This window comes from Petaurus breviceps, unplaced genomic scaffold (genome assembly GCF_028583685.1).
Source record: "Petaurus breviceps papuanus isolate PSGF00001 unplaced genomic scaffold, PetGlider_PUasm1.0 80, whole genome shotgun sequence".
NCBI lineage: Eukaryota > Metazoa > Chordata > Mammalia > Diprotodontia > Petauridae > Petaurus > Petaurus breviceps.
This window is the reverse complement of record NW_027186540.1, coordinates 8,616,025-8,642,619: the sequence shown is the minus strand read 5'-3', so window position 1 is coordinate 8,642,619 and position 26,595 is coordinate 8,616,025. Positions and strand designations below refer to the sequence as shown.

The 26,595-nt window shown below is 37.5% G+C and overlaps 1 pseudogene; it reads right to left on the bottom strand.

The window, feature by feature from the left end:
• Positions 1-16,947: 16,947 nt before the first annotated feature.
• LOC138175968 (WD repeat-containing protein 70-like) lies at positions 16,948-18,852 on the bottom strand (annotated as a pseudogene).
• Positions 18,853-26,595: the final 7,743 nt, after the last annotated feature.

Sequence of the window (26,595 nt, the reverse complement as noted above, 5' to 3'; positions counted from 1 at the left end):
TTTTTTTAAAAACATGGGAGCTCTCATTAAAACATCATTCTCAAAGGAAACATCCATAAAAATTGTCTGCTTTAGAACATTTTTTTTTAATTTTTTCTATTTCCTATTTGTCCAAGGGTGACGGAGACTCTGAAAACTCAATATAATGTCCCAGCTATTGTTTCATCTAGTATGGATCAAGTAATTTTCCCCTGTGAAGAGAAAGCACTTTAGTCCCACCTCTCCTCCCCATAACTCATCTTATCAACAAAAGGCAAAGTCTAGGTTTGTTCCTCAATGTCATGGACAAAGATAGAGGTCTTTGGCAGCACTTGGACTCTTGTTCCTTACGGTGCACTTGATTTCCTTTTCTTTAGCTTTAGTGAGTTTACTTGAGATGAAAAGTTCTAAGCTCAGTTACAGTCATTCTGAGGCCACAGTTTGGAAAAAATCACATACACATAGGCAAAGATTTGGTTCTCTGCCTAATCTCATATTTGTATCTACCTGTAATTAATCCATGGCCTCTTTGTAGTTGAGGAAAATTTATTGGCAAATGTAAGCAGATTACATTACAGTGTTTGTAGGTGAATAAGTAGGCATCAGGAAGAGAAGTTAAGAACAAAACCAAGAATGTCTTAGCACAGCTAATAAATTCTTCTCTGCATTGACCATAAAGCAAAGGACAGTCTTGGACAACTCTCTTCTCTGCCAAAGTTCACTTCTCCTTTTGCTCCATTCATGCTCTAATCTTTCAAGTTCTCATGCTTAGAATCTTTTTCCCCAATTCTAAAACAGCAACTTCCTTTAATACAAAATGCTGAAGATGTCCTAACTCATTCAATGACCTTCATTTTTTTTTTCAAGGAGGTGTACAAGTCCTGTTAAAATTGTGATTGTTCGATTCAATCAAAAAAAGTATTTCCATCTAGTCAAGGCACCAGAGACAAATGGGTTTTTTTGACCCCACCATTCTACTACTTGACCTGCCTCAAATCTAACCTTTCTCATCTTAAAAAAATCCTGAACACTGAACACTGTGTAGACACTGTTTACAGTGGTGAATGCTGTATTCGCCTGAATTCAAGATTCACAAAATTTTCTTCACAATAACCCTATTAACTAGTCAGCATTCATTTTCTTTACTTCCAGTTTACTCTTGAGAAAAATCAGGGTTTGACAGGTGACAGGACCTGGCCAGTTAATAAACCTTAGAGCCAGAGCTTCAATCCTGGTCTTGTGATTGTAAGAGCAGTGTTCCTTATGCTACAGCAGTCTCAAATACTTTCTACAATATCTAATATCCATCTAGCACTAAGGGGATGAAAACATTTTTTTCAGACACCATAGGATAGAGAAATATTGAAAAGTGACAGCCTTTGCCCTGGAGGGGCAAAAATATTGTTTAGCAAAACAAATATATAGCCAAAACCACTATTTTTGCAGTCATCAAAAAATCCTGTCACAGACAGGAAAATGATCACAGAACAAAGGAACAGATTTGACAAAAACTAAAAAACTAAAAAACGCTGACCTTAGCCAAATAAGGAGCTTAACAAAACCTAGAAATGTAGCAGCCTGCATCTTCAAGCTACTAATGGTCATGCCATCAGATGACTAGCATTCTTACCAGGATCATGGTATTGTTAGATCTGGAAAACACTAGTAAAAAGAAACAGCAGAGGAAGAAAGTTTGGTGGGATAATTAGACCTCTAAGTAGGCCAATGTTGAAACATTTGCCTCAGGATTCTGGGGCTAGGGAGGTGGGGTGTCATGATTCTTAACTATCATGAAGATGCTTTCTTCCCCATACCAGCAACAAGGCATCCCAAGGGACATAGATCACTGTATTCTTGCCATTTTGGTCACCATCAGCCTACTCCATTTGATCCAACACTGCTTTTTCACTGATGCCTAGTCACCAATGTCACAGTCCTATTTCTGCCAGTATCCACATTTTTCTCCAGTCCTGAGACCAGACTCTTTTTAGAACAGGTTGACCACTGTCTTGATATAATTGAACCTTGGATAAAATTGTCCTCTATTTGTCATCTCTGCATTCCCTAAATTAAATTGCTTTTGCCCAGATAAAAAAAAAATATGCTTTTAGTCATAGAACCCAGAGTTCAAAGGCTTTCCATATAGCAGAGGAAAATCAGACCTGTGACTTTCCATACCAACAAAGAAGTTGGAGAAATAAATGAAAAATAGAAGATAGAAGCTAAATATGACAAGAAAAAATACTGGCTGGATAGTGGAATTTAAGTCTCCTGACTCTAATTACTCAGGTGCTGCTGGATACCCAGGAAGTTTATGACCTTTGGAAGGACGTTCCTCCCATAGCAGAGGTAGCTGATATGAGAGAGATAGAAACATAAAGAAAGGCACATACCCTCAACACCAGTGGGGAAGCAGCATTACAACTGCCTGGAAAATGAACCCTATTAAATAACACTGCCCTAGAAAACATATCGACAGGATCTGATTTTATGTGTTCTACTAGGGAAACACCTAGGCAAATGAAAAGACAGCCTTGCCTGATATTCATTAAGAGCTATAGATAAAGCAAGAAGTAAACTGAAATTCTAGGCTTTGGGTCTGCATAACACTCAGAAATTGAAGTAGCAACCAAATGAGAATCATAAAGTAAGGGAGTGTCCATTAGGTGCATCAATGATAACTTACTTTTATTCATTTTCAATAGCCAGATTAAATAAATTTATGCCAGTATCATGTATAAGAACTTTAATCAAAACACAACAAGTTAAGCAGTGAAGTACTGCAGTTAACCTAAGCAAGATGGGGTTATAAACAATTGATCTGATTGGAAAATCTATGCCAACCTCTTTTTGGTGGGGCAGCTAGGTGGCATAGTGAATAGAGCATTGTAAAGTCCTGCACAAGCAGCTTTCCAGAGGACTGCTGCTGTAAACAGCTTTTGAGGTTCTGATTGCATCGTATGGTGAACTCTCTATTCAATAATAAATTGGGGCAAGACATTTACAGAAAATCAAGCTACAGCATTCAGAATGTTACAACTTATCACAGAAAATCAAAATACAGCATTCACCATGTCACAACTCAGCAACTTATTACTAAAATGGCAACATAGGTTTCACCAAAATGGTCACATGATTTTTAACAAAGTACAATCATTTAGTAACTCAATCATTCAATTATCCTTAAGAAGGGTCACAAAGTACAAAAGTCAAAGTTCTCTGCCCATGGAGTGCAATTAAGTTACAATTTGAACAGTCACTACTCAGTACCCTCTTAAGGGTTAGTGAAAAGTACAAAAGCCATCTATCCCTAGGTCACAAGTAAATTATAATTTCATCAGTCACTACTCTGTATTCTATTTCATCAGTCACTACTCATTCAATTTCATCAGTCACTACTCAGTACCCACAGAGAGATCTTTTTGTCTTGACTCAGGGCAGGCTTTCAGCTTCCATGGTTCCTCTTCCATGCTCCCAGCTCCCACCCAAATCTAACCAAGTGCCACCTGAGTTCAAAGGCAAACAGCTCCCAGCTCCTTGTCCAGCTCTCTGTGCAGTTCCTGCTCCACATTGGAGCTCACAGTGTCCAGTCCATATGAAATCCTTCATAGTCTCTGTTCTGGGAAGACAAGGCTTAACAAAGCCACAAGAACATTCATGCACATTAATAAAGCCACAACAACATTTGTACAAAATACCAGCACCAGAGTCATACTTCCTCAGTCTTTGGCAGCTTCCTCAGCTGGCCCTTGAAAGTCTTGCCACCACAAGTCCGAGTTCTGTGTCAGTTCTCATTTCTCAGTTCAGTCTTCAGAAGTAGAAGCCCACGCTCCTGTGGGGAATCTCTCTCTCTCTCTCTCTGTCTCAGGCAGCAGCTGCCCTGTCTCCATGATGCTTGCCCTTGAAAATTCTGACTATCCAGCTTGTGTTCTTCCTTAAATATGATATAACTCCTCCCTGTTCAGCTCCTTCTTGTTACATCAGTAACAGGGGTTCATACTTTCTGTTTCTTTAACAGAGGCTTAATTTGAAACTAGGTGCTAAGTACCCCTTAGCTTAGCAATACAAGGGGATCTTCAAATTTCATTACTATTACAAGCACAGGCCCTGGAGTCAGGAGGACCTGAGTTCAAATCTGGCTTCAGACACTTAACACTTATTAGCCCTGTGACCTTGGGCAAGTCACTTAACCCCAATTGCCCTGCCTTTACCCATCAAAAAAAAGAATGAAGCTGGAGTCATGAAACTATTCTAAGAAGGTTCAGTACAAGTTTATATTATATTATCACATAATTACATGTGGGATCTCACTACAGCATGGTAATCCTTTTAGACCTTTCTAATTAATTTACTCTCCTATTTATTACACAGCTATTCCAAATCTTCTCTTCCCTCCTTAAGGGTCCCAAAATAGTCCCTCCTTCTCCACCCTCTCAGCTGAAAATCTCAACTCATATTTCACCGAAAATATTTTCATGTCACCTAGATACCTTCTGCCATTATCTCCTCCTTCAACTTGGTCTTTCCTGAAGAGGTAGCCCTTCTACTTATCAACATCAACCTTCTACATGAACTTTTGATCCCCTTCCTTTCCATCATTTCTTTAGCATATGACTCACATAATCATCCCCACTTACTAATCTTCAGTCTCTCCTCATCGTCTCTCCTCATCTAATGGCTCCTTTCCCACTACCTATAAGCACACTCATGTCTCCTCCATTTAAAAACAAAAAAACCCCTCCACGATCTGACCATCCCTGCTAGCAGCTATTCTAAGCTTCTCCTTCTCATTGCTAAACTCATTGAAAAGGCCTTCTATACTAGGTACTTCTATTTGCTTTCTTCTTATCCATTTGTTAGCCCCTTGAATTCTGACTGTCAATATCCTTATTCAAATGACCCTGCTCTCTCCAGAGTTATCAATCATACCTTCATTGTCAAATCTAATGGCCTTTGATCAGTCTTCATCTTTCTTGATCTTTCCATAACCTTTGTCATGTCAAGCATCTTCTTTTCCTTGATACTCTCTCCTTTTACATTTTCATGACACTGTTCTTTTAGTTATTCTGCTGTCTATATGAATACTGCCCAGTATCTTTCAGAGAATATTCATCCAGATCATGCCCACTAACCATGAATGTCCTCTAAGCCTCTGTCTTGGGTCCAACTCCTATTTTTCCTCTATACTATTTCATTTAGTGATCTCATCATCAATCATGTATTTCAATTATTATATCTATACAGACCGACCATTCCTTGACCTTATATCTAGACCTAATCTTTCTCCCAAACTATAATCCTGCATTACCAAATAGTTTTTAGACATGTCAAACTAGATTTCCCATAGGCACCTCAAAATCAACATGTCCAAAACAGAACTCATTATATTCCTCCCCTCCTAACCTTCACCTCTTTCAAACTTCTCTATTATTGTCAAGAGTTCCATCATTTTTCTGCTCACCCAGATTCACAACCAATTATTCATCCTCAATTCCTTACACTCATCCAACCCACATATCTAGTCTATTATTCAATCTTATTTTTTCTGTTCTCACAATATTTCTCATATATTCCCCCTTTGCTCCACTTATTCTACTTCCCTAAATCATGCCCTGTTATAAGAATGGGAATCTGAAGATCTTCTCTGCCCCTTGGCCCCTTGATAGGTTTAAGTGACTCTGAGAACCTTCCCTGATTTGAAAACATACTCCGTCCCCTAATAGGCTGAATGTGTTTACATGGAGCCTGTGGTGGGAGGCTTGTTTTTCAGGAATGTCCACACCTTATTACTTTGTGATTGGGCAGTGGATCAAGAGGATTGTGACATTCTTTGACCCAGGAGAAGGCTATATATACCCTGATGTGAGGTTTTGCTTTGGGACTCACTTTGGAAAGAGTTGTGTGATTTGGTCAGTTAATGCTCTGGGCAGCCGTTGAGCCCCCGGCCATTAAAAACCCAGATGTTGGTGCTTCCCTCTCTGATAACTAGCTAGGTATGGATGTAATGGTCAGACAGCTGAAAGTCCTGTCTGCTGGTCTGTTTCTGTCTGCTTTAAACTTCTGCTTGTAATTTCTGTTTGTATTATCTGAAGTTCAGGGTGCTGACTTTTTCCCCTGAACTTAGTAAATTATATATGTTTGATGAAAGTAAGATTGTTAACCCATTTTGAGTTGCTTTTATTTAGAAAAGCAGATCTAAGAAACTGTGCTAGCAGCCATCCTGGGTATGCTAGGCTGCTTGCTGCTACAGGCCTTCATCATCTCTCACCTAGGCTATTGAAAAAGAACCTGGCTTAGGTCCCCCTCTATTCCAATCCATATTCCACTAAGCTGACAAAATTTATTTTCTGAAAGTATATGTATATATATATGGTCGTGTCTTTTGTCTGTTTCTGTCTCTGTTTCTCTTTCTGTCTGTCTCTGTCTCTGACTGTCTGTCTCTCTCACACACTCACACACACACACACACACACACACACACACATACACACACACATTCCCTCTGGCTAAACTCCAGTGACTCCTTAATACTGCAAGGATTAAATATAAAGTGGTCTGTCTGGCTTTTAAATCCCTTCAAACCTGGTCCCTTCCTACCTTTCCAGTCTTCTTACAGTTTAATCATTTCTATTTACACTACAATTAGCCACATGGACCTAATCACTGTTCCTTATATATGATACTCAATCTCCCAGTTCTCTGTGCTTTTGTTTGTTATTTATTGTCTTCTACAACTGTAATTCTCACCTCTGACTCCAGACTTCAAGATTCAGCTCAAATTTCACCTTCTTCAGGGGTACTTTCCAGGTCCCCCCCCCAATACTAGTCCCTTTTCTCTGAGATTACATTCCCTTTACAGTATATTTATCATATATATTCATAGTTATTTACATGTTGTCTCTCTGATGCTCTAATTCATCTCTCCTAGTTATGACCTCTGAGACAAAATAGAATGTCTAACCCCTCTTCCATATGACCACTCTTGAAAATACTTTAAAATAGCAATTATATGCCCTCCTAAATATTCTCTTCTCCAGATTAATCATTCCCAGTTCCCTCAAATCATCCTCATAGTACATGACTCAAGCCTCTTGATTGTCCTGGGCACAATCTCCCTGAAATACAGTTCACCAATATCCTTCCTAAAAAGAGATGCCCAAAATTCAGCAACACACGCCATATGTGGTCTGACCAGGTGCAGAGTGCAATTTGACAAACACTTTCCTGGTTCTGGACAACATAACTTTCATAGAGAAACTTAAAATCAACAAGCTATTTTTCCAGTCATAACTGACTCTTGTATCATACTGGGTTTATAATCCATGAGAACTTCAAGCTCTTTCCCAAACTGTTACCTGGTCATGCCTCCCCAATTTTGAAACCACATGGTTGATTATTCTTAACTAAAGGTTAATGCTTTGCATTTATCCAGATTAAATTTCATCTAATTTAATTCACTTCATCATTCTACCCTATGGAGATCCTTTATGGACTTATTTTGTCATCTAAAATATGAGCTGTCCATCCTATCTTTCTGTTATTGTCAAGTTATTAATCATGCCATATATATCTTAATCTACATAATTTATAAAACATGTTAGACAACATAGATCCCTAAGGCCCTCTAGTAGTAAACTCTTTCCAACTTAATGTAGAACAGTGAAAGCTACTTTTGGGATCCAGACACTCACCCAGTTTGAAAGGCACCTGATTTTCCTATTGTTTAGTCCCCATCTCTATATCTAATCCTCAAAAATAGAATGAGACTTTTTCAAATATTTTCCTTAAAGCTACATAAATTATATTTATAACATTTCTTTGATCTAAGTCTAGTAACTGTCAAAAAAAAATGTGGTTAGTCTTTTATGACGTGTTAATGAAATCATGTTGGCTCATTGTGATCACATTCTTTCTTAGATTTTTCACAAATTATCTCTTTAATGTTATGTATTATGTATTTACATATTGTGCTCTAGAATTTTTGCCAGGAATCAAAGTCAGCCTCACTGGCCTATAGTTTATGGGCTCTTCAGTTTTCTGAAAATCAGGGCTTTTGACCTTCTCTAATCGCAGATTATGCTTCATATTCACTACTATTTTTCAAAGATCACTGCCAGTGACTTTTTCAAAGTGACCTTTGAAAAAAAGTTTGAAATTGCAAAAATGCAAATAAAAGGGAGTGCAGAAAGCATGCACGATAAGGAGCAATCTGTCTGCAGCCCTTCTAGGTCTTATGACTTAGACTAACAAAGGGCAGCTAGATGCTCTCACATTAATTTATACTATTTTTTTCTCAGTCCATGCACCATAGCAAACAGTCCTAGCTTTCCACTTTCTCTATTAAAACTTTTTCTTAAAAATTAATATCCTTTTTATTGTCTTCAGTCTTTCTCATCAGTCTGACTGTCAGTCCCCAATAAACTCTAGGGCTTCCTGTTACCTCAGAGGTCAAATACATACCTCCAGAATACAACCTTAATTCAGCAAGAAAACAGAGGTGCTTGATGAGCAAAAGTCCTTCATAACTTGAACTGTACCTAAGTTTCTATCTTCATTGTACTTTAACTCCATAATGCATTCTATAATTCAGATAAACTGGTCTTCTTATTTTTCTTCACAAATTGAATTGTCTTCCATTCCTGTCCATTCCTCCATGCCTGGAATTCATCATTTCTTCTATGCTTTGAAAGAGGAAATGATCATTATAACAAATAAAAATCATTAACTGCTATGCTTGTGCCAGAAAGCAACCTCCAAGAGATGTCCAGATAAATAAAGTGCTCTATATCTCCCTGTCATATCACACCCTTGTGTCAGACTTGTGATCCATTTCCTAAAGTCTTCATGTACTTCCTCTTTCTGTCCAAGTGGTCTATAATATAGTCTGATGGCAATATCACCACCCTATGTGTTCCATTGATCTTCACCTAAATATTCTCCACCATGCTTCTCCCCTTTTGTTCCTGATTTTTCCATATAAGTCCTGTATTCTGTGTGTGTGTGTATGGATGGATGGATGGATGGATGGATGGATATCCCATTTCTTTTAAATAAGCTGCAACCTTTGTGAATCATATTCCAAATATGGGCCTTATCTCCAAAAATCTCATTGTTAACTGTGAGGTTAAATTTGCCTCCCTTCATTAAGATCTCTATATATTACTTGTTAGCCATCTTTTTTTGCCTTTATGTATTGACATCTTGGACCATGGGTTTCATTATGGGATTATTTACAGTATTTTGTCTTCTATGTATACTTCTTACTCAGTTGTTATATATCTTCCTATTTTGTAGGTGCTCTCAGCTTTCTAGATTAGTGGATAAGTACAGACAGTTTTCTCCCTTCCCCTTCCTTATCAGTTTAAAGCCTTTTTGCTTAGATTTTCACAATATCAGACAAACATACTCTAATCAACCTTTGTTAGGTATACTCCATACCTGCCCAAGGATTTCTCTTTTCTCTATTTTAATCCATGGTCCAAAAAATTCAAATCCTGTTTTTAGATAATATTGTCTCAATCAACTGTCAACTTCCCAAATATTCCCTTATTTTCTAAAGTCCAGTGGGATACAATGAGAATATTTTACCCAAGGTTTCTTGATCTTTAACAATGCTTTCTATATTCCTTCTGGCAGTGCCATTTGTGCTCATGTGAATCACAATTAGGGAGTCACAGTCATCTCATTTACAACTCTTGGGAATTTCTCCATCACACCCTTGATACATGACCTGGGAAGACAAGAGACATCTCTGTGTTTACATTCCAACTATAGTACTTAGTAACTGAGTGTGTATGGGAAAATCAAGATTCTTAATGTCTCAGAATTTCAATTTACTTATTTGAAACATCAGGATAATAACATTTTCATTTCCTACTTCACTGTATTGTTTTCAGGGAAATCCCTCTTTAAGTCTTAATGCTCTATAATAATGTGAATTATTCAATTTAGCATCAATTTAGCTTATTAAAACATCAGTTGACATATAAATTTAGTTTTAAAATGCTTTCAGATATTTCCTTAGTTTCCTTCAAAGTTCAATTCATGTGCCAAACTCTATGAGAAGCCTTGGCTATTCCCCCTACCTGCTGGTCTTCTTTACTTCTTCATTCCAGTGATTTTGGCCTCCAGGCCATCCCATAAATAAGACACTCCATTTCTCAGCTCCAAGAATGATTGTTGGCTGGTAACAATGCCTGGGATGGTCTTCCTCCTCCACACCACCTACTAAACTCCCAGGTTTCATTCAAGTCTCAACTAAAGTCCCTTCTTTTACTGAAAGCCTTCCCAAACTTCACTTAATTCTAGTGCATTTCCTCTGTTGATTACTTTCTATTTATCTCATATACATCTTTCTTTGTATATATTCATTTGAATATGGTCTCCCCAATTAGATCATAAGAAGGGACTACTTTTTATTAAATTTTATGTTGATTTTTAGTTTATATCATTCATTTCAACAAGATTTTAACTTACAAATTTTCTCCCTGTCTTTCCTCTACCCAGCATATCAAAACAGTGATCCAACTGTATAACCCCTCCCTCAATCTGTACTCTCCTATACCCTCCCCATGCCCCCTCCAATTTTCCAGTAGGGGAAGAAGGAACTCTATACCCCAGTGCCTGTAAATCTTATTTCCCAGTTGCATGTAAAAAAATAATAATATTTTTTGAAACACTTGATTTTAAAATTTGAATTCCAGATTCTTTCCCTTCCTTCCTCCTCACACACCGTTACTGGGAAGATAAGGAATTCAATATAGGTTGCACACATGCAGTTACGCAAAACATTTCCCTAGTGGATATATTGTAAAAGACTGGCTATATTTCTCTCCATCATATCTCACCCCCACTTGTTCTATTCTATACTTTGACTCTGTCCCTTTTTAAAAGTGTGTGCTTCTAACTTCCTTCCTGCCAACATGCCCACCCCTCCATCATCCACCCTCTCATGCTCTTCCCCCCTACTCTCTTATAAGGTGAGATACCATATTTAGTATGTATATCATTCCCTCCCTAAACCAAATTCGGTGAAAGTAAGGTTGACCCATTCCCTTTTGAATTCCTGTTCTTTCCCTCCATTGTAACAGTTTTCACTTTCCTCTTCTATATGAGATAATTTACCCCATTCTCTCTCTACCCATCTCCACTCCTTATATTCCTCGCTTACCTCTCAATTTCCCCTTTTAAGTATCATCCCTTCCTATTCAATTGGTCCTGTGCCCTCACCTATGTATATCTGTACACATATATACACACATTCACATGTAGTGATACACCCATATAACCTTCTATATAGACATATATATATATATGTATACATGCATATATATATATATATATACACACATTTATATTCCCTTCAACTACTCTCATACTGAAAGGTTTCATAAGATACAATTATCATTTTTCCATGTAGGAATGTAAATAGTTCAACTTTGATAAGTTCCATATGATTTCTTTCCCCTGTTTACATAATATTTAAATTGTTTCTTCTTGACTGCTTGTGATATTTTCTCCTTGATCTGGGAATTCTGGAACCTGGCTATAACATGCCTAGGAGTTTTCTTTTGGGAATCTTTTTTTCTTATTTTTTAATCAAATGCTTTAATAACTTCTAGTTTACATCACTCATTTATGGGAGATATTGAGTTAGAAATTTTCTCCCCATTTTTCCCATAACCACCACACCAAAATAGTGTTCCCACTGAATATCCCCTCCCCCAATGACCTATCTCCCATATCTTATCCCATACACCCTCCAACTTTCCACGAGAGCACAGTGCATCTCTATGCCCCAGTGCCTGTATATCTCATTTCCCAATTACATATAAAATAATAATAATAATAGTATATAAACATATATATATATATATATATATATTTTAAACATTTGATTATAAAACATTGAATGCCAGGTTCATTCCCTTTCTCCCTTGTCACCAAGCCTTACTGAAAAGATAAGCAATTCATTATCAGTTGTACATGTGTAGGTGTGCAAAACATTTCCATAGTGGAACAATTGTAAATGACTGACTATATTTCCCTCCTTCCTGTCCTACCTCCCACTTGTTCTATTCTCTACCTTGATCCTGTCCCTTTTCAAAAGTGGGTGCTTCCAACTTCCCTCCCTTTCCCCAGCCTGCGCTCCCTTCCATCATTCCCCCTCTCATCCTCTTTCCCCCTACTCTCCTGGGGTAAGATAACCTATTTAGTGTGCATATCATTCCCTCCCTATGCCAAATTAAATTAGAATAAGGATGACCTATTCCTGTTTCCCTTCCTGTTCTTCCCCTCCATTGTAACCATTTTCCCTTGCCTCTTCTATATGAGATAGTTTACCCCATTCTGTTTCTCCCCATATCCTCTCATTATATTCCTCTCTCACCTCTTAATTTCACCTTTTAAGTATCATCCCTTCTATTAAATTGCCCCTGTGCCCTCTATCTATGTATACCTGTACATACATATACAGACATTCACATACATATTCATATGCCCATATACACTCCTATATAGACATATGTGTGTATACAGACACATTTCTATTCCCTTCAACTATTCTCATACTGAGAAAAGTTTCACCAGTTGCAATTATAATTTTTCCATATAGGAATGTAAATACTTCAACTTTGATAAGTTCCTTATGATTTCTTTTCCCTGTTTACCTTCTCATGCTTCTCTTGTTTCTTGTATTTGAATGTCAAATTTTCTCTTCAACTCTGGCTTTTTCATCAAGAATGCTTGAAAGTCCTCTATTCCACTGAATGACAATATTTTCCCCTGAAACATGATACTCAGTTTTGCTGGGTAGGTGATTCTTGGTTTTAATCCCAGTTCCTTTGACCTCCAGAATATCATATTCCAAGCCCTTTGATCCCTCAGTGTAGAAGCTGCCAGATCCTGTGTTATTCTGATTGTGTTTCCACAATATTGAAACTGTTTATTCCTGGCTTCTTGTAATATTTTCTCCTTGATCTGGGAATTCTGGAACCTGGCTATAATATTCCTAGGAGTTTTCTTTTTGGGATCTTATTCAGTAGGTGATCGGTGGATTCTTTCAACCTCTATTTTGCCCTCTGGTTGTAAAACATCAGGGCAATTTTCCTTGAGAATTTCTTGAAGGATGATTTCTAGGTTCTTTTTTTATCATGGCTTTCAAGTTGTCAAATAATTTTTAAATCATCTCTCCTGAATCGATATTCAGATCAGTGGTTTTCCCAATCAGATGTTTCACATTGCCTTCTATTTTTTCATTTGTTTGGATCTGTTTAATAGAGTCTTGATTTCTCATAAAGTTACCAGCTTCCATTTGCTCCAATCTAATTCTGAAGGAATGATTATCTTCAGTGAAATTTTGAGATTTTTTTTTCATCACTCAAATTCAGCTTTTTAAGGCATTCTTCTCCTCATTGCCTTTTTGAGGCTCTTTTGCCATTTGAGTTAGTCTGTTCTTTAAGGTGCTATTTTCTTCAGTCAGGTTGTTGACTCTCATTTCACAATTTTCTTGCATCATTCTCATTTCTCTTCCTAATTTTTCCTCCATTTCTCTTTTTTGGTTTTCAAAATCCTTCTTAAGGTCCTCTGTGGCCTGTAACCATCTCATATTTTTCTTGGATCCATGCTTTGACCCTTTTTGTCCACAAAATAGAAGTGTAAAGTTGGGTTGCTCTGCTTGCTTTGCTTCTCTTGTTTGCTCATGTTGCCACTCAATTACTTGACTTTTGAGCTTTTTGCCACAGTAGGACTCACTACCAGACAAGGGAGCTTCATACCAAACACTGGGGTTTTCTCAGCTGCCAAAGGTATTAAGTGTGTGTTCTCCTTGAAGCCTCCACATGCTCTGGCAAGCTGTTCACAAGCCCCAGGAACTCTACCCTAGACCACAATCCAGATCCAAGCAGGTTAAAGCAAGAGCGATTACCCCTCAGACAGGTTGCTTGGACCCCTACAATTTGCAGTCCAGGAACTGAAGCAGCCACATGCCTGTGGCTGCAAGGCCGCTGCACCTCAGCCCCTTCTCACCCTGGGGGCAAAGGCCAACCATCCTCCCAAACTACTGGATCCCAAAGTTCACACTGCACTGACCTCTCACTTTGTCCTTAGCATCTGTGTGTTGATAATTCTGGAAACCGACACAGCTTCTGGTGTTCTTAAGTCCCTCCAGCTGGCAGCTGGTCATGACTGCCATGAAGCTAAAATCTCCCACTTGTGAAGGGCTGTGGTCAGCTCCCAGAGTGCTGAGCTAGCTTCTTCCTGCCATCCTGCTGGTTTGGCCTAAGCAGAAGGTTAGCTTCTCTGTGTCATTTTGTGGGTTCTGTAGCTCCAAAGTTTCTTCAGAGTCACCTTTTACATGAATTGCAGAAGGTGGAAGCTGGAGCCCCGTTGAAGTCTTCTTTCTAGTCTGCCATATAGAGTCGGCCCCCCTGGGGATCTTTATCAAGAGGTAATGAGTGAATTCTTTCAACCTCTATTTTGTCCTCTGGATATAAAACATCAGGGCAATTTTCCTTGAGAATTTCTTGAAGAATGATTTCTAGGTTCTTTTTTTGATCATGGCTTTCAAGTAGTAATTTTTCAATTATCTCTCCTGGATCTATTTTCCAGGTCAATGTTTTTCTTCCAATGAGATATTTTATATTGCCTCCTATTTTTTCATTTGTTTGTATCTGTCTAATAGTATCTTGATTTCTCATAAAGCCACTAGCTTCCATTTGCTCCAGTTGAATTCTGAAGGAATGATTGTTTTCAGTGAGATTTTGAGATTCTTTTTCCATCACTCATTTTCAGCTTTTCAAGGCATTCTTCTCCTCATTGGCTTTTTGAACTCTTTTTCCATTTGAGTTAGTATATTTTTATGGTGTTATTTTCTTCAGTCAGGTAGTTGACTCTCTTCCTGATGTTCTTGCATCATTCTCATTTCTCTTCCAAATTTTTCCTCCACTTCTCTTATTTGGTTTTCAAAATCCTTCTTAAGGTCCTCTATGGCCTGTAACCAATTCATATTTTTCTTGGAAGATTTTGGTACAGGAGTTATGACTTCGTTGTCTTCCTCCCATCCCATGCTTTGATCCTTTTTGTCCCCAAAATAGGAATATAAAATCGGATTGTTGTACTTGTTTTCCTTCATTTGCTTGATGATGTTGCCACTCAATTACTTGACTTTGGAGCTTTTGTCACAGTAGATCTCTGATTCTGGAGAGGAGAGCTTTGTCCCAAATTGGTGGGTTTTTCACAGCTGCTGGAGCTATTAGTTGGCTGCCCTCTCTGAAGCCTCCACTGGCTCTGGCACCTGGTGACACACCCCAGGACCTCCACCCTAGACAACAATCCAGATCCAAGCAGGTTAAAGCAAATTACCCCTCAGAATGGTCATTTGGTCCCTCTACAATCTGCAGGCCAAGAGCTCTGAAGCGGCCATAAGGCAGCGGCCTCCATGCCTCAACTGCTTCTCCCTCCAGGGCAGAGGCTTGACCTCCCATACCCCCTTTTCCCAAAGTCCACACTGACCTTTTACTTTGTCTCTGGCATTTATGGATTGATAATTCTGGAAGCCGCAACAGCCACTTTCCTGATCACCCTCCAGCCAAAGCTGGTCATGGCCACCCTGAGGCTAAAACTGCAGGCTCACGGGGGGGGGGGGGGGGGGGGGAGGCTGGGCTCTGCTCCCAGCATGGTTCAATGGACCCTTCCTTTCCACCTGCCAGGCTGTCTTCAGCAGGAGATTTGTTTCTGTCTGTCACTTTGTGGGTTCTGTAGCCCTAAAGTTTATTTAGAGTAATTTTTTTAGGTATTTGCAGTGGTTATTGGGGGAGCACACATAGTTTTCTTGCTTCCATGCCACCATCTTGACTCTGCCCCAGAAGGGACTATTTTTTTGCTTCTTTTTTTTTTAATTGAAGCACTTAGCACAGTGTCTGGCACAATAAATATTTATTGATTGCTATAGGGTAAGCAACTTTCAAAGAGTTCAAAGGAAAGATAGAGAAGATTCCATGAAAGATTCCATTAATGCTTCAAGAGAAGTTGGCTTGGGTGGGGGGTAGGGATGACAAAAGCTAAAGAATGAAATTATGATGACACAAAAATAGACCACTCTAGTGAGGACAGAAAATGGCTTTTGCCTAAAGATATCAGTCTGGATGCACAGGGACTTGCCCACCCATTGAGGTTTTAATAAGAAATATAAAAGTTGAAAATATGTCCAAATAATGAAAAATGTAAGAATATGAGTGTGGCACAATGCTATTGAACACAGAGTTAGAAACTGAGGCTGGAAAAGGAAGCCAAGGATAGCAAAAAAAAAGAGTGGCATGGGAAAGAGAGGACATTCACTATTTGAGGGAGAAAAGAACAATCAAAGGAGGAATAGAAGCTTTTGGTTGGGTTGATGGTTTGATAATAATGGACAACAAAGAAAAGACAGCACTGCTCAGTACTTATCTATAGTGGAAATTACAGAACCAAATGACCAAGTGAGCTGATGCTCAAGGTAAGTGAGGAAATAGTAAGAGACCATCTAGTTGCCTTTGATGAATTAAAGTCATGTGGCCCAGGTGAACCACATTCTCAGATCCTGAAGGAACAGCAGATGCAGCTGAACCATCACCAATATTATTTGAAATCTCATGCTAAGAACATTTATAATAATGATTAAGAGCATCAATTTCTATCATTCAGTAAGGCCTTCCTGAGATGCTATAATAAAGGTGCCTTGACTGATATTTTTAAAAATACCTATGCTTTGTTATAGTTTTCTCTCTCTCCCTATCAGTTATCAGTTGTTGATATTTTTTTCCTGCTGTCATTGTATGTACCTTTCCATTGGATGTACATTGCCTCAATAAAGTCAACAAAAATATTTGAACATATATTTAGCACGACTTTAAAACAATGATTGTTGAGGACAGGGATCAATATACTCATTTATTTGAAAAGAATTAAGAAAAAAATTAACCATGACTGTCTCTATGCCTCTCTAATCTCCAAATGATATCTTCTAACATTATATTTCTCCCACTCTGGTTCATTCTTTTTTTCTTTGTCATCAGATTCTATTTCTTCAAAAACAATTTTAGACTGAGTCTTGGAATATGCTGGGGAAACCTAGTAGGGGTTATCCTCAACTTTCTTTGCATGCCATAAAATGACTTCCCAGAGTGCTATTATCAGTCTGATCCGGAGTTATATTTTTTACTATATATGATGACAAGTTTCCTCCATGGGTTCCACCTCTATCACAACCTGGATCTGCCACAGAGGGGTTCAGGTTTATGAGACTTCAGAAGATTTCATCTATCCTTCTCCATTTCCTGACATGGCTCATTGAACATAGGCAGTACATGAGGAGTTATGATGTAGTCTTGGGTTAAAGTGTCAGCTTGTCTAGTATTTCATTTGTTAAATGTTAAAACTACACATAATTTTGTTCCCCTTTCTCTCCTGTTGGGATCATAATACACATAGCCAATCCATTTCTGGTTCTAACCATGATCTAGTTTAACTCGGGATGCCACAGGCAGCATACCATACTTGCATTGGTTACATCAATTTCATAAACTTTATTGAATGTCTGTCATTCAAAAAAAAAAATAGAAGCCTGCCACGGTCACCTACCTTCTTAATGAATGCTCCAGTGACCAGAAACGTATCATCTGGACTGAAGCAGCAGTCACTGAGAAAAATGTAGGAAGGTGTGAAACTGAAAAAAGTAGTTCCTTAAACTGTTTGATATACCACAGTTTTAAAGTGTTGTTCCTTCACTGAGAGGCAAGGACAGTGCCATCGTAAGAACTTGTCACACAGGAATCATTTGCACCAGAATCATGGGCCTGCCTGTAGAGGAATTTGTTATGAACACTCACATTTCTCTCTCAGATCTGGATGTTTTTATCCTGGCCGTCAGCTGCAATGTGCTTCCCGTCTCTACTATATGTACAAGTGGTTGAAATTACTTTATTTCCCTTGAGCTGTTTTAGGTTCAAACATGCTTCTGTGCTTCTTATCCTTGTCCATATCCCAGGTTTGTACAGTTCCATCATTTGAACAAGTCAAAAATTCTTTTATTTTGAAAAGCCAGAAGCCAGTATTAAGCATTACTGTGTGACCCTTGTTGTTGACCATGTCCACAATATACTGGTCTCCTTTCACACATTCCATCACTAGGGAACTATCTCTGTCCATCACTTTTACCCAAGAGTTTCTAGACACCAAATGAATTACATCTCCTATGCTGCTGTACTGTAGTCACTTAATTTGTGACAATCACAAGCTTGAAGAGATTGGAAAGCTTGAAGGAAATCATCCATCCCTGCAAAATTCCAAAATTTAACATCATAATCAAATCTTTCTTTTGCCCATGGTACCTGAAGGAACAAGATCTAAGTCAAAAACTGTTTTATTGCTATGCTACAGAAAAATTTCATGATCATGATAGTTAGAAAGTTTCTTGATGGGGTTAATTTCATCTTTTATTTCATCTTCATCATCATCATCATCATCATCATCATCATCATCATCATTATCCAGGTATCCAAATAGGAATGGGGGACCTATGAGTTCATCTGGATCTTCAGATGTATTTGGGTACGTAGCGAAAGAGGCCCAATTAATTCTTTGTCAAAGCTACCTTCACTTCTACCACTCTCTATGTCACTAGAAGCTAATATAGAAGGATATTTGATCAAACTTGAGCATGAAGTTTTTGATTCATTATCTTCACATCACCTTCTAGATTCTCTTTCTTTCTGGCTTCCAAATCTTTTCTACTTCTTTCCAGAACTATTCTTTGGGTCTCTCAAACATGGCTTCAAAGCCAAATGTCCTGGCTTTCATTCCAGTGCTTGTGAAGCCCATATCATAGGCCAGCTCCATAGATTTTATCACTGCCTCTTGAGTCTTCCATGCCAGCTTCAGTCACAGGCACAGATGCAACCCCCAACACACTTATGTTGGCCAGAGAAGTAAGAAAAAAGCATTGCCACCAACCAGGAAAGGGCAATGCTGCCAAGGAGAAGAGCATGTAGCCAAGAAGAAAAGATCTATGGCTCCATTCACAGCACCTACCTGGAAGAAATGGCTGCCCCACTTCTAATAGAGAATAATCAGACTAACTTTCAAGAATTACTTGTTTAAAAACAAAAGAGGAGAAGGAAAAGGAAAAGGAGGAAGAGAAGTAGAGGAACAACTTTAAGAGAGCATCACAGTAGTATAACTATTTTGTTCACTCCAAAGCTTTAAAAAAATTTTCCAGGTTTCCAAATATCTAAAAGATGTTTAAAATCCAATTACAAATAATCCATAAGTGGAAGTATCATTATATCTCTATAATTTCCTGATTTAACAGTTAAAACAGAGAGACAATAAATGTTTCAGAATCTTATAATATTTCAGGGTAATTGCTCTAAGAATCAATAATCATTGTCCTACTAAATCAATAGGTGTACATAGCATAAGCTATTGGTTTGAATCCATACTGATCTCATAAAATAACCATAGAAATTACTTTTTAAAAACTCACATACCTATTTGTTATCTTATCAATAGAATAAAAATAAAATACATAGACCCTCATAGCTGTGCCAAAAGTTATACAGTAACTCAGTAGCCTAAATAGAATTGAATCTCTGGGCTTTACATGCTCAGAATAGGTTAAGATCATTAGGCAATCCTAAAGAGTCATGAAAAATAGACTGATTTCATAGCAGATTCACCAAATTTCAAACTATTTCCCTCTAACTGTAGCTTCTCTGCAGAAACCCATCTTCCTGAATAGCAAGTACCATTTAAATTTAGAGTATGAGCGGGCAACATGTCTAAAGGAAAGATAATGAATATTAATAATCTTGATAAATTGCCACAGGTATTCTCAGGTTTCTGAATGAATAACCAAAGGCAAAAAAATTAACTGCTTTAGAGGAAAAAAGAACCTGCAAAATATCTGGGAAGGGAATTTCCTTTAGTTCATAACAAGGAATTTTCCTTTTTTGGTACTTAAAGCTACACCTGCCCTATGTGAAGTCCCTCCAGTATTTACACACTGAACAACCATGGAAAACCATTATGGTAGAGATCATAGGTACAACTCCTCCTTTCTTTCTACAAAATTTCTAAAAGAGGCCATTCATCAATTTCTTTATTTTCCCCAGTTGGAATATAAGTTCCTAGATGGTAGGGATTTTCATTTTTTTAAATTTATATATCCCTAGTACCTAACACAGTAATGCCTGGCATTATAATAACGAATTCTTCTTTATTTTTCATATCTTCTGTAATAATGAATTCTTGTATTTGTCAAAGACCTGGTATCTAATGTTTGCCTCATTAAAATTTTTATGTTAGACATTCAAAAATGCTAAGTTATAAACATTATTTATAGGACATATCATGATCATGTGAAATATACCCCCCAAAATCAAAGGCTAGAATGAGACATAAACCACTTAATTAGTTAGCACTGATAAACACCAATTATGTACCAAATAATTTACAAAGCATAGGAAATAGGAAGACAAAAAAAACAGTCCCTGCTCTCAATATCCTTACAATATTCTAGGGCCTATGTTTTCTGAGCTCATTATCTATCACAACAAACCATGTACACAACAAAAAAGAGAAAATTGCAAATGTGGCAGAATATGAGGTGAAACATTAAGTTGGCAATGAAGTAATATCAAAAAATTTTATAGCAAGTTTCTCTAATAAAGACCTCATTTCTCAAATGTATAGGGAATTGAGTCAAACTTATAAAATTACAAGCCATTCCCCAAGTGATTAATGGTAAAAGTATATGAAGAGGCAGTTTTCAGATGAAGAAATCAAAGCTATCTATAGGCACATGAAGAAGTATTCTAAATCAATATTAATTAGAGAAATTGGAATTAAAACAACTCCAAGGTGCCACCTCCAACCTATCAGATTGGATAATATGACAGAAAAGCAAATTGATTAATGGTGGAGGGGGTGTGGGAAAATTGGGACCCTAATGTACTATTGTGGAGTCATAAACTGATCTAACCATTCTAGAAAGCAATTTGGAACTGTACCTAAAGGGCTACAAAGTTGTGCATACCCTTTGAAAGATTCAGCCATACCACTACTAGGTCTGTATCCCAAAGAGATTTTTTTGGAAAGGGAAAAGGACCTATTTGTACAAAAATATGTATAGCAACTCTTTTTTGGCAAAAAAAAGAATTGGAAATTGAGGGAATACTCATCAATTGGGGAATGGCTTAACAAGTTGTAGTTTATTGTGATGGAATATTATTGTATAAAAGAAATGACAAGAGGGTGACCTATATGAATTGATGCCAAGTAAAATAATTAGAACTAAGAGATCATTGAACACAATAACAGCAATATTTTAATGGTAATCAACTGTGAAAGACTTAGTTACTCAAAGCAAGATAATGATCCAAGAAAATTCCAAGGGACCATGGTAAAAAATGCTATCCACTTGTAGAAAGATATCTGATGAACTCTGAGTGCAGGTTGAAGTATACATTTCATTTTCTTTATTTTTCTTATTTCTGTGTGTTTTCTTTTGCAAAATGACTGCTATGGAAATATGTTTTACATGACTTCACATGTATAATCAATATATTACTTGCCTTCCCAATGGGTGAGGGAAGGGTGGAAGGAAGAGAGAGGATTTGGAGTTTAAAATTGTTAAAGTAAATGCTAAAAATAAATAAGAGGAAAGGGGGAAGAGAAGACACCACCCCTTAAACAGTGTGCTCAGTTCCTATTTTTCCTTCCCTTAACCAATTTGTTTCCTTTTTACTTCTCCCTGAGCTAGAGAATGACTAATCTGGTCAAATCAGAGAAGAATATGAGCTTATTCTCCCTAAATGTCAGTGAGATCATCATTTGGGAATTCTTATTAATCTATTGTGGCACAGTGGACAGAGTGCTGGGCCTGGAGTCAGGAAGAAATCATCTTCCTAAGTTCAAATCTGGCCTCAGCTGTATGACTCTGAGCAAGTCACTTGACACTGTTTGCCTCAGTTTCTTCATCTGTAATATGAGCTGTGGAAGGAAATGGCAAACCTCTCCAGTATCTTTTTGAGAAAAAAACCCAAATGGGGAAATAAGGAGTCATACAGGACTGAAATGACTGAACAGCATTGTTTATTCTTTGTTATTCTGGAAAATCCTTCCTAAATCTTTAGAGAATTCATTTAGTTAGTTAGCAGTCTATAAAGAATAACATGGAGAAATAATGATCAATCATAAAACATATCACGTGCCTACTATGTTTCAGGTACTACACCAGATATTCGGGATACAAAGACAAAAAGACAAAGAAAAATAAGAAATGGGCTCTGCTGCATAATTAAATATATACAGAATAAATATATAGTTATGAAGGGAGTATTCTAGCATTTTGGGAGATCAGGAGAGGTTGAGTTGGCACTTGAGAGCTTTATGTTGAAGCAAATAAGAGATTCTAAGACACACATAAAAAGGAGAGCATTTCAGTCATAGGAGATTGCTAATGCAAGGCCAGAGATAGTAGATTGAACATCCTCTATAAAGTATTGAGAGGCCAGTTTGGCTAGACCACAGGGTGCAAGATGGGGAGAGTAAGCACATGGTGAGATCAGAAAGATAATTTGGACCTATATTAGAATGATCTTTAAAAGCTAAACCTATTTTACTCTAGAGGTGATAGGGAAACACTGAAGTTTATTGAGTAGGGCAGGGGCATAATCAGATCTGCACTTAAAGAAAATCATTTCAGTCACTGTGCAGTGTATAAATTGGAAAAGGGAGAACTGAGACAGGAGGTCCAATGAGAATGCCATAGCAGTAGTACAGACAAAACTTTGAACTAAAGTGGTGGATATCTGGTATTAGAAGGTGACAGAAACAAGATATTTAGAGGTAAAAAATGGCAAGATTTGGCATCTCATTAGATATATGAGTGCAGATCTAAAAAATAGTCATGGAATCATTTTCATTTGATAGTGCTTACAAGTGTATACAATAGGATCATACTGAGCAAATGCTATTTCATTCACAAAATGTGACACATCCCTCCCACATCTACCAATGCATCTGGCAGCAAAAGACACATTCAGAATTTCCTCCCCAATACACATTGTCTTGAAAACCAAACACAAATGAATTGGACTGCTTTAAGATACATTCATAAATGCTAAATAAACTGTTAGTTTAGTTCCTGCATTACAGGGAACCCAGGAAGAGGTATTTTTGCTTATTTTTGTCTTTCTTGACTGAAAGGTTTCTTTTTTATTGTCTTGATGGGTAAGGGACTTAGCTTTGGCTTGTATTTTGTGGCCCTGCCCTATGCCAGGGTCTAAATGCTATCAAATTTCACAGGAATTGATGATCTAACTTCATTAAAAATTCTTATAAAAGTAAAATCCTTGATCACAACTATCTCCTTAAAGTTCTTGGTACTTTTGCAGGGAGAAATTTCATAGAAAAGTAGACTATATATGCCCATATATATTAATTTAGAATGACAACTCTTGGGAGATTTGCTGAAAGTAATATTTAATGTGAAAGGCAGATATTTAGGACAGAAGATTAGAGTTATAGGATCAGTCTTCTAGTGATCCTATTGATCTAAACTTAAAAAAAAATTTCCTAGGGCAACTAGGTTGTGCAGTGAATAGAGTACAAGCCCTGGAGTCAGAAAGACCTGCGTACAAATTTGGCCTCAGACACTTAACACTTACTGGCCGTGTGACCTTAATCAAGTCACTTAACCCCAAATGCCTCTCCAAAAAACAAACCAAAAAAAACTTCCCTTACTTCCCCTACACCTCCATTTTCAACGCAAAGACCAAAAGATGCTGCCAGGGATTGGGAGAAAACTAAAGTAAAAAATACAGTGACATAGAGCCATACAACTCTTTCTGGTTTTTTTTTTCCAGGGAAGCCCCTAAAATTGTTTTGTAGAATGATGTAGGTTGTCTGTCAAGAACTGACTGGAAATAAGGAGTACTTTCTAATTCTAAGTCAGATAGACGCATGAGGCAAGGATGTGAATCATAGTAGCAGTAGGCAATTTTAAAAGATAGACTAAATAACTGACTCTTTTCCAAAAGAGCTTAAACTTTGAAGCAAATACTGTCTCTGTAAACTAACATATATCCATATCCTTATGGAGAAAAAGCCATAGCTGAGTATTTTTCCTAGTTCCTAGATGTAGCAGTGCTCGATTAAAGCATTGAAACTTGGCATCTAGACCTTAACCTAAAATGAAAAACCAGCTACTTCTCTTATAGAGAATAGATAGTCCCTAAACTGAGAACTATAACAAAAGCCCAATAGATAACACCAGTAAGAAAAGCCGAGCCAGAAGTACATTGGAGACATAACACACAAGGAATAGCAGAGATTCAACAGCCAACCAAAGGGAACAGTATTGTAGTGCCAAGAGGGGAACAAGACCTGAAGAATGTAGAAGGAGGATATTTTAGAGAAGGAAACAAAGATAAAGACCAGTCAGTCAGAAAACATGTATTAAGTGTCTACTATGTGCCAGGAACTGGGCTGAGCACTAAGCATGCAAAAAGAGGCAAATACAGTGCCTGCCTTTAAGGAGCTCACAATCCAATGGGAGAGATAGAAAGCAAACAAATATATATATTTGTTTGCTTGCTATATATGTATAAAAATTTTATACATATGTAGTTATATATATATACCAGTTATATATAAGAAAAATAGGAAATAATTAAAAGAGGGGAGGCACCAGAATTAGATGTTGGGAAATCAAGTGAAGTTTTTGTTTTTTAGGTTTGTTTTTTTGGGGGGTGTGGAGGATGAGGGGAAATATGGATATGTTTGTAGGTGGTATGGAAGGAACCAATAGACAGGGAGACACTGAAGATAAGTGATAGGGTGGGAATAACAGAAGGTACAATCTGTCGGAGTGATCACTTGGGCAGGTGCAAGGGTGAGCTTAGAATTTAAGTGACTGACTAAATTCACAGATGAAGTGTCTGAGATAGAGTGAAATCAGTGTCTTCAGTACTGCAGGTCTAGCGCCACTATGTTGTTTCAGATAGGAAGTGTGAATTGTCCTACCGCACATGTGTCCTACCCAAATATATCTCCTATATTTTCATGATGTCCAAGTACAGCCATCCTTCCCACTGATGGCATGAGTGTTTGTGAGAGTGGGCTCCATATTTATGAGGGCCAATTAATGATGTACTACTACTTTTCTTACTATGTTATTTCTTTAAACATGTTTGCTTTGAACTCATCATGTCCCGTGACTGATTTGTAAAAACAGAGCCATAAAAGGAAAATCTGTAGAGAATATGTGTGAATGGTACATGTGTGCCCCTCCCTGTGTGCAGTCAGTTCACAAATATTCCCTACATAATGTGCTTTCTTTTACTAGTCGCTCAGAGGACCAGGTGAGTTTCTGCTGCTCATTGACTGTTTTTTTTTTTTTTTCTGCTACTACCTATTTGGCATTAGATGTGCTATTCGGCTGAGGTGCTACCTCAGGAAAAGGAATTAGCTCTGTCATTTCTTTCTTTTATCTTATAACCCAGAAGCTGAGCTTGGGGTCTTTTAGGAGAAATGCAGGCCATCACACACCCTAAATATTGGATGAGAAAAAATTCTTATCTTGGGTTTTAGAAGGAAAAAGAAATGTGTCAGCTCCTTGAATTCTATTACCAGGATTTAAGCTCTTCAAAATAAACTCAGACTAGCCAACTAACTAATTAAACCCTAAAGACATTTAGGCTCCCTTTTGGAATAACCTTTTCTCACTACTAAAAGGCAAATTCTTGTCTCAAACTTCTATTTGACTTGGGGTCGGAAAGCCCACTTTAATTCTATTCACTTCTCAATAATCAATCCACATTATATCTCAAACCATTTTGGCAACATCTTTGGAATAAATCTCAAAGGGCTGTGTGTGGGGCTAAGGCATTGTGAAATTTTTCAGTCCTTCCCTTTGTCCCCCTATCACACAAATATCCTCTATTTTGCCTTGCAGATGAAGAGGAGGCAAAAGTTAAAAAAAGAAAGAAAATACCTAGGTAGGGTCACTTTAGGGTTCTTACTATGAGTTTCAAAATATTTTTTTAAGTCCTCGTCTTTGATGTGAGTGTGGCCAGCAACCAGACTCCAAGTCTTTGAGCCACCAACTTTCACTCACCCAAAACCAAAGGTAAAATTGAGGATTAGTGCTTTATTATAACATTAATAATATATTGTGATATATTATAATGAAGTAAGATATAAGACAATATGATATAGCATAGTATAGTAAAACAGTATAATTTTTAATATCATGAACATTTACATTGAGTTTTAAGGATTGTAAAGTGCTTTACATAAATTTTCTGATTTACTCATTTTCAGTCATCTAGAAACTTATACCCATACATTTCTGCTTTCATCTTTTGATGCTTCCCTTCAAAGGAAATGGGGTGGTTTTTTTCCCTGCCTTAGGCCCTCTTGACTCTTATCTTCTTTCACCCTTCTGTCTCCTTTCTATATCCTTGAAATGCCCTTAGCTTCAAGAGCTACTAGTTCAGCCCTGCCTTTGACCCTCATCTATTATCTTGTCCAGTCTTTTCCTTTGCCTAGTCTTTCTTTCTTTTATTATAATCAACC